Source organism: Triticum dicoccoides, chromosome 2A (genome assembly GCF_002162155.2).
Source record: "Triticum dicoccoides isolate Atlit2015 ecotype Zavitan chromosome 2A, WEW_v2.0, whole genome shotgun sequence".
Taxonomy (NCBI): Eukaryota; Viridiplantae; Streptophyta; class Magnoliopsida; order Poales; family Poaceae; genus Triticum; species Triticum dicoccoides.
The window spans coordinates 700461452-700471916 of record NC_041382.1 but is presented as its reverse complement, the minus strand read 5'-3'; the positions used below and the strand labels follow the sequence as shown (position 1 = coordinate 700471916).

Genomic DNA, 10465 nt, shown 5'->3' with positions numbered 1-10465 from the left:
TGAAATGGAAAAGTAAGAAGAAAAAAGAAAAAAGAAAAAGAAAAAAATCATAAATATAAAAAGGAAACATGCAAACCGGTTCAGGAACCTTCTAGAAGGGTTGAATACCAGAAAAAACCGCCTGGGAAACTCTGGAAGGTGCTCAAAACCGGAAACGATGAAACAGTTTAATGGGCTGGCCCAGGTCAGCGCTTGATCGGTAGGTCTCTGTGCGGATGGTCAGACAGTTGGGCGTAGATTGTGCAAGTTTTGGTGGGCCGTGGAGGAAGTTGAGCTCGCTGGCTGGTGTGTGTGTCGTTCCAACAGCCACGTGAAAGGGAACATTAACCGCTCGAAGAAAAAAACGTGAAGGGAACATTATTATCTGCTGAAAGAAAAGAAAAAAAACGTGAAGGGAACATTCAGCCCGTGCACAATAAGGCCATACGATGCAAAAATGAAAAAGACGGCGGGGAATAAAACGGTCGGCATCACTTTGAGCCAGTGCATTCGTTGTGGAGATTGTTGTCGAATTTCTCTACCCTTTTAAGGTTCCGTCCGTTCGTTCGTTCATTCCCTCGCCCGTTCTGTCCACGACAAAGCAGATATCCTTTCCATTCCTTTCCAAAAGCAGATTCTTACGGGACGGTGAAGGAGGCAAGATTGGATTTCTCGCACACACGAAAACCATGCCAAGCATACATCACGGGGCCCGGTTGAGGAAATCAAACTCAAGCAGTCTTGCAAGCTGTTAAATAAATTCAATTTTGGATGGTTGACACAGCGGGGTGGTGGCGCAGTTGGCTAGCGCGTAGGTCTCATAGCTAAAGCGAGTGATCCTGAGGTCGAGAGTTCGAGCCTCTCTCACCCCAACATTTTTTTCCGCATCCCACTTCTTTTCTCAGATCTCACGTTCAGTTCAGCCCAGCGGATATGCTCTCTCGTTAATCTACCGCCCAGCTGCAGAGATCCGAAACACACCACATGGTCCCGGGCGTTTTTGCACATGCTCGTCAGAGCCACGTCCACACTCCACACCGATTAATTTTCAGCTCAACCCCCAAAACATTCCACACGGACAGACATACGCAGACACCAAAAGTTTTTATAACCCGTCGCCGTCGTGCACCGCGGGCGGCCACCGGCACCACCTCCGGTCGCCGGGGTCAATCCAATCCGCGGCTGACCCAGCCTCATCAACCCTCCTGGTGGGTCACACGCACGGCCTCCGACGGACGGCGACCACCCAACAAACAGCCGCCCACACCATCAGCGCTGCTGCGACTTCGCCCTCCGGTGCCTACGTACGCACCGCACCCACGTACGTACGTACATTACCTACTACGTATACTAGTAGTAGCACGTACGATGGCGAGGATCACAAGACCGAATGATGAATGATAGCCCGGCCAGCGGCGGTCAATCAATCAGCGGCTACTCGTCCCGTACCCCTACGGATCGGCTCCGTATCTTGATTGATTATTCTGCCAGTAGTTCGTCGGTAGAGGATCTGCTGATGGGCTGTGGAGGTAGTATAATCGGCGGGGCATGATTAGGCCCGCCGGGGGGAGGGGAAATGATTCCGCGGCGCCTGTCCATATCCCGGTGTCCTGAGCTGGATGGAGGCCACGATACGATAAGCCTTGCTAGGCCAGGTGGATGGGGACGGACGGACGACGATCTCTCGCTGAACCTGGCACTGCTCCCCGATCAGATGCCAGCCAAGGTGCGGTGCAGTGCAGTGGAGGAGACGCTGGCGGTGTGTGGTCGGGGGCGCTCTCGCTTTCCGGGCGGGGAACGCTGGCCTAATTGCTCGCTGTTCGCTCCCATTCCGAAGATGGGACGGGAGATATACAGTCGGGCAATGATTGTGTACGTAGTTCAATGTATTCTTGGTGCTAATCCTGGGAAAAGGCAAATGGCTATTCTTGTAGGGGGCGTACGTGGACAGTGATATTCCAAGTGTATGTATGTTTATATGAACACTTGCGTCTGTACTGCGTTTAAAAATATTCTTGTAGGGGGCACTCCTACTGCGTGGCTCGGGAATAGCAGGTGCGCCGCGCATGGAGGACGGTCGAGTTGGTGAGGTTGCCTGGTGGGGCATGGGTGTTTGGACATGTTTTCCCTTCCGATTTTTCACGTAAAAAACGGTGACCTGCTGGTATTTATGTATTTCTTTTATTAGTACTTACGCAAGGAGTCCTTTTGTCCATAAAAGGACTACACTGCATTGGCATATCACCTAAAATTCCAGAGAATTTTTAAGTTTTTTTTTTACAAAAAATAAGGGAATTCAACCCCCCCTCCACACACACACACACCGCGTGCGCACGCACTCCAACAAAACATACTGCTAACTCTTTGCTGGAAAATTTCAAACTTATTTTTAGACCCAAAAATTCTGGCACGGATTATTTTTCTTCTTTCTGTATAAGAAAAAAATACAAGTACATAAAGGCATCTATATGTATAAATGGAATGTTGTCAACCTCTCTTTTCTTTCTGAAGAAAAGGAGTTTCCTGCCGGCACATTTTTATTAGAAATGAGGCAAAGCAAAACAACCACCAATTGTTCCCAGCGCTCGAGGCTGGCCAAAATAGTTGGGCCTGGAAAAAAACGACAACAAGACATAAACATCCAGTTAATGAAACATGCCCACGAGTACATGAGTCACCAAACAGGCCAAACTACACTGGACGAAAACCTCATCTAGAATGAGTGGGCGTGTAGAGGTGTGTCTCCGACGGATTTATCTTTAGTGGATTTACTTGGATATGTTCGTCGTTCGTGTGTCTTCAGGTTGGATCCTTTTGATCTACACCCTTCATCTGCGGTGGTTGCTGTTCTGGTGCGTTGGTTCTATGGTGCCTTAGCACGACGACTTCCCGACTGTCTACTACAACAAGGTTTGCCCGGCTCCGGCGAGGGAGGGGCGATGACAGCGGCGCGCCTTCGGCTCGTTTCAGTGCTTGTAGTCGTCACTAGGTGGTCTACGGATCTGGATGTAATTTTTATTATTTCTATTGTTCGTTGTGTTGGGGAACGCGGTATTTCAAAAAAAAAATCCTACGATCACGCAAGATCTATTTAGGAGATGCATAGCAACGAGGGGGGAGAGTGTGTCCACGTACCCTCGTAGACCAAAAGTGAAAGCGTTAAGTAACGCGATTGATGTAGTCGAACGTCCTCGTGATCCAACTGATCAAGTACCGAACGCACGGCACCTCCGCGATCTGCACATGTTCAGCTCGATGACGTCCCTCGTACTCTTGATCCAGTTGAGGCTGAGGGAGAGTTTCATCAGCACGGCGGCGTGATGATGGTGATGATAAAGTTACGACACAGGGCTTCGCCTAAGCACTACAACGATATGACCGAGGTGAAATTCTATGGAGGGGGCACCGCACACGGCTAAACAATCAACTTGTGTGTTCTAGGGTACCCCCTGCCTCCGTATATAAAGGAGCAAGGGGGAGGCCGGCCTTCATAGGCGCACCAAGCAGGGAGGAATCCTCCTCCTAGTAGGAGTATGACTCCCCCCTTTCCTAGTCCTACTAGGAGAAGAAGGAAGGAGGGGGGAAGAGAAGGAAGGAGGGGCGCCGCCCCTCCCCCTAGTCCAATTCGGACTAGGCCCATGGGGGGCGCGGCTGAAGGAAATATGCCCTAGAGGCAATAATAAAGTTATTATTTATTTTCTTATTTAATGATAAATGTTTACTATTCATGCTAGAATCGTATTAACCGGAAACATAATACATGTGTGAATACATAGACAAACAGAGTGTCACTAGTATGCCTCTACTTGACTAGCTCATTAATTAAAGATGGTTATTTTTCCTAACCATAGACATGAGTTGTCATTTAATAAACGGGATCACATCATTAGGAGAATGATGTGATCGACTTGACCCATTTCGTCAGCTTAGCACTTGATAGTTTTAGTTTACTGCTATTGCTTTCTTCATGACTTATACATGTTCCTATGACTATGAGATTATGTAACTCCCATTACTGGAGGAACACTTTGTGTGCTACCAAACGTCACAACGTAACTGAGTGATTATAAAGGTGCTCTACAGGTGTCTTCGATGGTACTTGTTGAGTTGACATATATCAAGACTAGGATTTGTCACTCCGATTGTCGGAAAGGTATCTCTGGGCCCTCTCGGTAATGCACATCACTATAAGCCTTGCAAGCATTGTAACTAATGAGTTAGTTGCGGGATGATTCATTACAGAGTGAGTAAAGAGACTTGCCGGTAAGAGATTGAACTAGGTATTGATATACCGACGATCGAATCTCGGGCAAGTAACATACTGATGACAAAGGGAACAACGTATGCTGCTATGCGGTTTGACCGATAAAAATCTTCGTAGAATATGTGGGAGCCAATATGAACATCTAAGTTCTGCTATTGGTTATTGATCAGAGACGTGTCTCGGTCATGTCTACATAGTTCTCGAACCCGTAGGGTACGCACGCTTAAAGTTCGATGATGATCGGTATTATGAGTTTTTGTGTTTTGATGTACCGAAGGTAGTTCGGAGTCCCAGATATGATCACGGACATGACGAGGAGTCTCGAAGTGGTCGAGATGTAAAGATTGATATATTGGACGACTATGTTCAGACACCGGAAGTGTTTCGGGTAATTTTGGAGAAAACCGGAGTGCCGGAGGGTTACCGGAACCCCCCCGAGAGAAATAATGGGCCTTAGTGGAGAGAGAGATGGCTGGCCTAGGGCAGGCCGCGCGCCCCTCCCCCTCTGGTCCGAATTGGACTGGGAGAGGGGGGTGGCGCCCCCCTTTCCTTCTCCCTCTCCGCCTTCCTTTCCCCCTCCTAGTAGGAGTAGGAAAGAGGGGAGTCCTACTCCTACTAGGAGGATGACTCCTCCTCCTAGCGCGCCATAGAGGGCCGGCCGGCCTCCCCCTTGCTCCTTTATATACGGAGGCAGGGGCACCTCTAGACACACAAGTTGATCATTGAACCCTTAGCCATGTGCCGTGCCCCCCTCCACCATAATCCACCTCGATTATATCATAGCGGTGCTTAGGCGAAGCCCTGCGTCGATAGCAACATCATCACCGTCAACACGCCGTCATGCTAACGGAACTCTCCCGTGAAGCTCTGCTGGACCGGAGTTCGTGGGACGTCATCGAGCTGAACGTGTGCTGAACTCGGAGGTGTCGTGCGTTCGGTACTTGGATCGGTCGGATCGTGAAGACGTTCGACTACATCAACCGCGTTCTCATAACGCTTCCGCTTACGGTCTACGAGGGTACATGGACGATACTCTTCCCTCTTGTTGCTATGCATCACCATGATCTTGCGTGTGCGTAGGAAATTTTTTGAAATTACTATTTTCCCCAACAGTGGTATCAGAGCCTGGTTTATGCATAGATGTTATATGCACGAGTAGAACACAAGTGAGTTGTGGGCGATACAAGTCATACTGCTTACCAGCATGTCATATTTTGGTTCGGCGGTATTGTTGGATGAAGCGGGCCGAACCGACATTACGCGTACGCTTACGCGAGACTGGTTCTACTGACGTGCTTTGCACACAGGTGGATGGCGGGTTTGAGTTTCTCCAACTTTAGTTGAACCGAGTGTGGCTACGCCCGGTCCTTGAGAAGGTTAAAACATCACTAACTTGACAAACTATCATTGTGGTTTTGATGCGTAGGTAAGAACGGTTCTTGCTCAGCCCATAACAGCCACGTAAAATTTGCAACAACAAAGTAGAGGACGTCTAACTTGTTTTTGCAGGGCATGTTGTGATGTGATATGGTCAAGACATGATGCTATATTTTGTTGTATAAGATGATCATGTTTTCTACCCGAGTTATCGGCAACTAGCAGGAGGCATATGGTTGTCGCTTTATTGTATGCAATGCAATCGCCCTGTAATTGCCTTACTTTATCACTAAGCGGCAGCGATAGTCGTAGAAGAAATAGTTGGCGAGACGACAACGATGCTACGATGGAGATCAAGGTGTCGTGTCGGTGACGATGGTGATCATGACGGTGCTTCGGAGATAACGATCACAAGCACAAGATAATGATGGCCATATCATATCACTTATATTGATTGCATGTGATCTTTATCTTTTATGCATCTTATTTTGCTTAGATCGACGGTAGCATTATAAGATGATCTCTCACTAAATTTCAAGGTACAAGTATTCTCCCTGAGTATGCACCCTCGCGAAAGTTCGTCGTGCCGAGACACCACGTGATGGTCGGGTGTGATAAGCTCTACGTTCACATACAACGGGTGCAAGCCTGTTTTGCACATGTAGAATACTCAGGTTAAACTTGACGAGCCTAGCATATGCAGATATGGCCTCGGAACACTGGAAACCGAAAGATCGAGCGTGAATCATATAGTAGATATAATCAACATAGTGATGTTCACCATTGAAAACTACTCCATCTCATGTGATGATCGGACATGGTTTAGTTGATTTGGATCACGTGATCATTTAGATGACTAGAGGGATGTCTATCTGATACATCCATTTTGCATCATGCTTTTATATCGATATTTATTGCATTTTGGACTGTTATTTCACTTTATATCACGATACTTATGGCTATTCTCTCTTATTTTACAAGGTTTACATAAGGAGGGAGAATGCTGGCAGCTGGAATTCTGGGTTGGAAGAGGAGAAAATATTAGAGACCTATTCTGCGCAACTCCAAAAGTCCTGAAACTCCACGGAACATCTTAAAATAAATAAAGAAAAATCCTTGCCAAAGATGAAGGCCAGGGGGCCCACACCCTGCTCACGAGGGTGGGGGGCGCCCCCCTAGGGCGTGTTCCCCTACCTCGTGGGCCCCCTGGTGGCTCTCCGACGTCCATCTTCTCCTATATGAAGTCTTTCGATGAGAAAAAAATAAGAAGGAACTTTTTGGGATGAGACTCCGCCACCACGAGGCGGAACCTTGGCGGATCCAATCTAGAGCTCCGGCAGAGCTGTTCTGCCGGGGAAACTTCCCTCCAGGAGGGGGAAATCATCACCATCGTCATCACCAACGCTCCTCTCATCGGGAGAGGGCAATCTCCATCAACATCTTCACCAGCACCATCTCATCTCCAAACCCTAGTTCATCTCTTGTATCCAATTCTTGTCTCAAAGTCCGGGATTGGTGCTAGTAGGTTGCTATTAGTGTTGATTACTCCTTGTAGTTGATGCTAGTTGGTTTATTTGGTGGAAGATCATATGTTCAGATCCTATATGCATATTATTACCCCTCTGATTATGAACATGAATATGCTTTGTGAGTAATTATGTTTGTTCCTGAGGACAAGGGAGAAGTCTTGCTATTAGTAGTCATGTGAATTTGGTATTCGTTTGATATTTCAATAAGATGTATGTTGTCTAGCCTCTAGTAGTGCTATGTGAACGTCAACTACATAACACTTCACCATTATTTGGGCCTAGAGGAAGGCATTGGGAAGTAATAAGTAGATGATGGGTTGCTAGAGTGACAGAAGCTTAAACCCTAGTTTATGCGTTGCTTCGTAAGGGGCTGATTTGGATCCATATGTTTCATGCTATGGTTAGGTTTACCTTAATACTTTTGTTGTAGTTGCGGATGCTTGCAATGGAGGTTAATCATAAGTGGGATGCTTGTTCAAGTAAGAACATCACTGAGGGAGTCCTGGATTAGGGGGTGTCCGGGTAGCCGGACTATACCTTCAGCCGGACTCCAGGACTATGAAGATACAAGATTGAAGACTCCGTCCCGTGTCCGGATGGGACTTTCCTTGGCGTGGAAGGCAAGCTTGGCGATGCGGATATTCAAGATCTCCTACCATCGTAACCGACTTTGTGTAACCCTAACCCTCTCCGGTGTCTATATAAACCGGAGGGTTTTAGTCCGTAGGACAACTTCATCATACAACAATCATACCATAGGCTAGCTTTTAGGGTTTAGCCTCCTTGATCTCGTGGTAGATCTACTCTTGTACTACCCATATCATTAATATTAATCAAGCAGGACGTAGGGTTTTACCTCCATCAAGAGGGCCCGAACCTGGGTAAAACATTGTGTCCCTTGTCTCCTGGTACCATCCGGCCTAGACGCATAGTTCGGGACCCCCTACCCGAGATCCGCCGGTTTTGACACCGACATTGGTGCTTTCATTGAGAGTTCCTCTGTGTCGTCGCAATCAGGAAGGATGCCTCTTCCCGTCTTTAAAGACGGCGCCGTTACTAAGGGAGCCTTGGTTGTCAGCCAAACTCTCCAGCTAGGCGGTTTTCTCATGACCGCCTGTTCGGCCGTTGCGCCGACGGTGACCTCTCGGGTCATCAAAAGAAATCTTCACGTCAGCTCGGAACTCGTCGAGCAGTTAGATCCAATGGAGCTCTCTTCCGTAAACGAGCTCTTGGATCGCATCGCCGCCTTGGGGGTCACTACGGATTATGACTAGGTTGGGCTTAAACCCGATCTAAGAGAAATTAATTCTCCCCAAGTCACCCATCATGTTGCCGTAGTAGAGGCACAGTGCGGTGACTCTTCATCTATCTTAAGGACTAGCTACGTCCGGATTCCAGATCCCTCCAAGCCGGATACCCGTGGAGGGGAGGATGTAACTGAAGACCTGAACTTAGAATCAGGCAACGGGCTAGATTCACTGGACAACATCCAAGAATCCAAACCTCAGAGTTCGGAAACTCCTTGGCCTTTGAGTCTTAGATTGAGTGAAGTTCCGGATTTAATTCCACCCACCCACCCGAACATAAGCGATCTATCCCAAATCAGGCAAAAGCCCGAAGAAACAGTACATCATTACTGGGCAAGGTTCCTCCTGGTTATGAACAGGATAAAGGACTGCCGCGAGGAAAACGCAATCTCAATCTTATGCAATAATTGCACGGACAAGGGAATCCTCAAAGCCACAGGTCGTCGTGATCTTACATGCTTCGCTGACTTGGCATCCATAGTACAAAAGTACTGTGCGATGGAAAGCGCCCGGAAAACCGAAACTAAATTTTGGGACAATCCGGCCCTGAATAGAAACCTCATCCGAAATAAAAGGGTGCATCATCATCAGACACCCAGGTTAAAAACCAAAAAACCAAAACCCTCTACAGGGCATGGAACCGTACTGGAGGGATGGCTTAATGGACCCTGTAAAATTCATAGTACAGAGGACGCCACACCAACTCATAGCCTTAGAGCATGTCGGATACTCCGGCAGGTGGCCAAAAGGGGCGAAGATCTCCTAATTCCGGAGGCCGCAGAAAGTCACCTCAGGGACTCCAGTACAGCCTTAACAGTCTTCGAGACTTTCGCATCAAATAAAATGCGAAAAAGAACACTCCGCAGCTTCGCCGAAGTCTATCAAGTAGCAACAATAAACCCATGGAGTGACACGGCTATTACCTTTAATGCCAGCGACGTACCTAAATTCCGAACAGCTCGAGCACCAGCCGCAATGGTACTCAGTCCTATAGTGGACGACTTTCGCCTCACCAAGGTACTCATGGATGGAGGCAGCGGATTGAACCTCATTTGTGAGGAAACCCTTCAAAAAATGGAAATAGACTGGAACCGCATTGAGCGAAGCAGCACAACCTTCAGAGGAATAATCCCCAGTCGGGAAGCACGCTGTATAGGAAAAATCACACTAGATGTGGTGTTCGACACGCTGGATAATTATAGGTCCGAAGAGGTCACATTCCAAGTGGCCCCGTTCAGCAGCGGATACCACGCTCTGCTGGGGCGGGAAGCGTTTACAATCTTCCAAGCAATACCCCATTACGGGTACATGAAGCTCAAGATGCCCGGGCCAAACGGAATCATCACTCTCGCTAGTGATCCGGACATAGCACTCCGCGCCGAAAACAAGACAGCCGCACTGGCCCTTGAGGCACTGTCCAAAGCCCTAGCAGCTGAGGAACTAACTACGCTGCGCTCCACGGTAAACAGGGACGATGTGATACTTGACAAAAGATCCAAGTCCACCTCCTTTAAACCAGCGGATGAAATAGTCAAATTCCAGGTCCATCCAACGGACCCCAATAAAACAGCTTCCATCGGGGCACAATTAAACCCCGATGTAGACACTGCACTGCGAGAATTCCTATGGGAGAACTGGGACATTTTTGCATGGCACCCTTCGGACATGCCAGGAATCCCACGCAGGCTGGCCGAACACAGCTTAAATATCTTAACAGGATTCAAACCTGTCAAACAAGCCCTTCGGCGTTTTTCTGAACCCAAGAGACAGGCAATGGGAGAGGAGCTAGCCAAACTATTGGAGGCCGGATTCATCAGAGATATAAAACATCCGGACTGGCTAGCAAACCTGGTGATGGTACCAAAGAAGGACAAATCCTGGCGCCTGTGCGTTGACTTCAAAGACCTCAACAAGGCCTGTCCAAAGGATCCCTTTCCCCTCCCCGCATCGATCAAATTATCGACGCCACTGCAGGACACGATTCGTTGTGCTTCCTCGACGCATACTCC

At 48.1% G+C, this 10465-nt stretch overlaps 1 non-coding gene across 1 annotated transcript; it reads left to right on the top strand.

The window, feature by feature from the left end:
• The first annotated feature begins 764 nt into the window (after positions 1–764).
• On the top strand, positions 765–851 carry TRNAM-CAU. Its single transcript is given in 2 exon segments — positions 765–802; positions 816–851. It is a non-coding gene; the product is annotated as a tRNA-Met (tRNA).
• Positions 852–10465: the final 9614 nt, after the last annotated feature.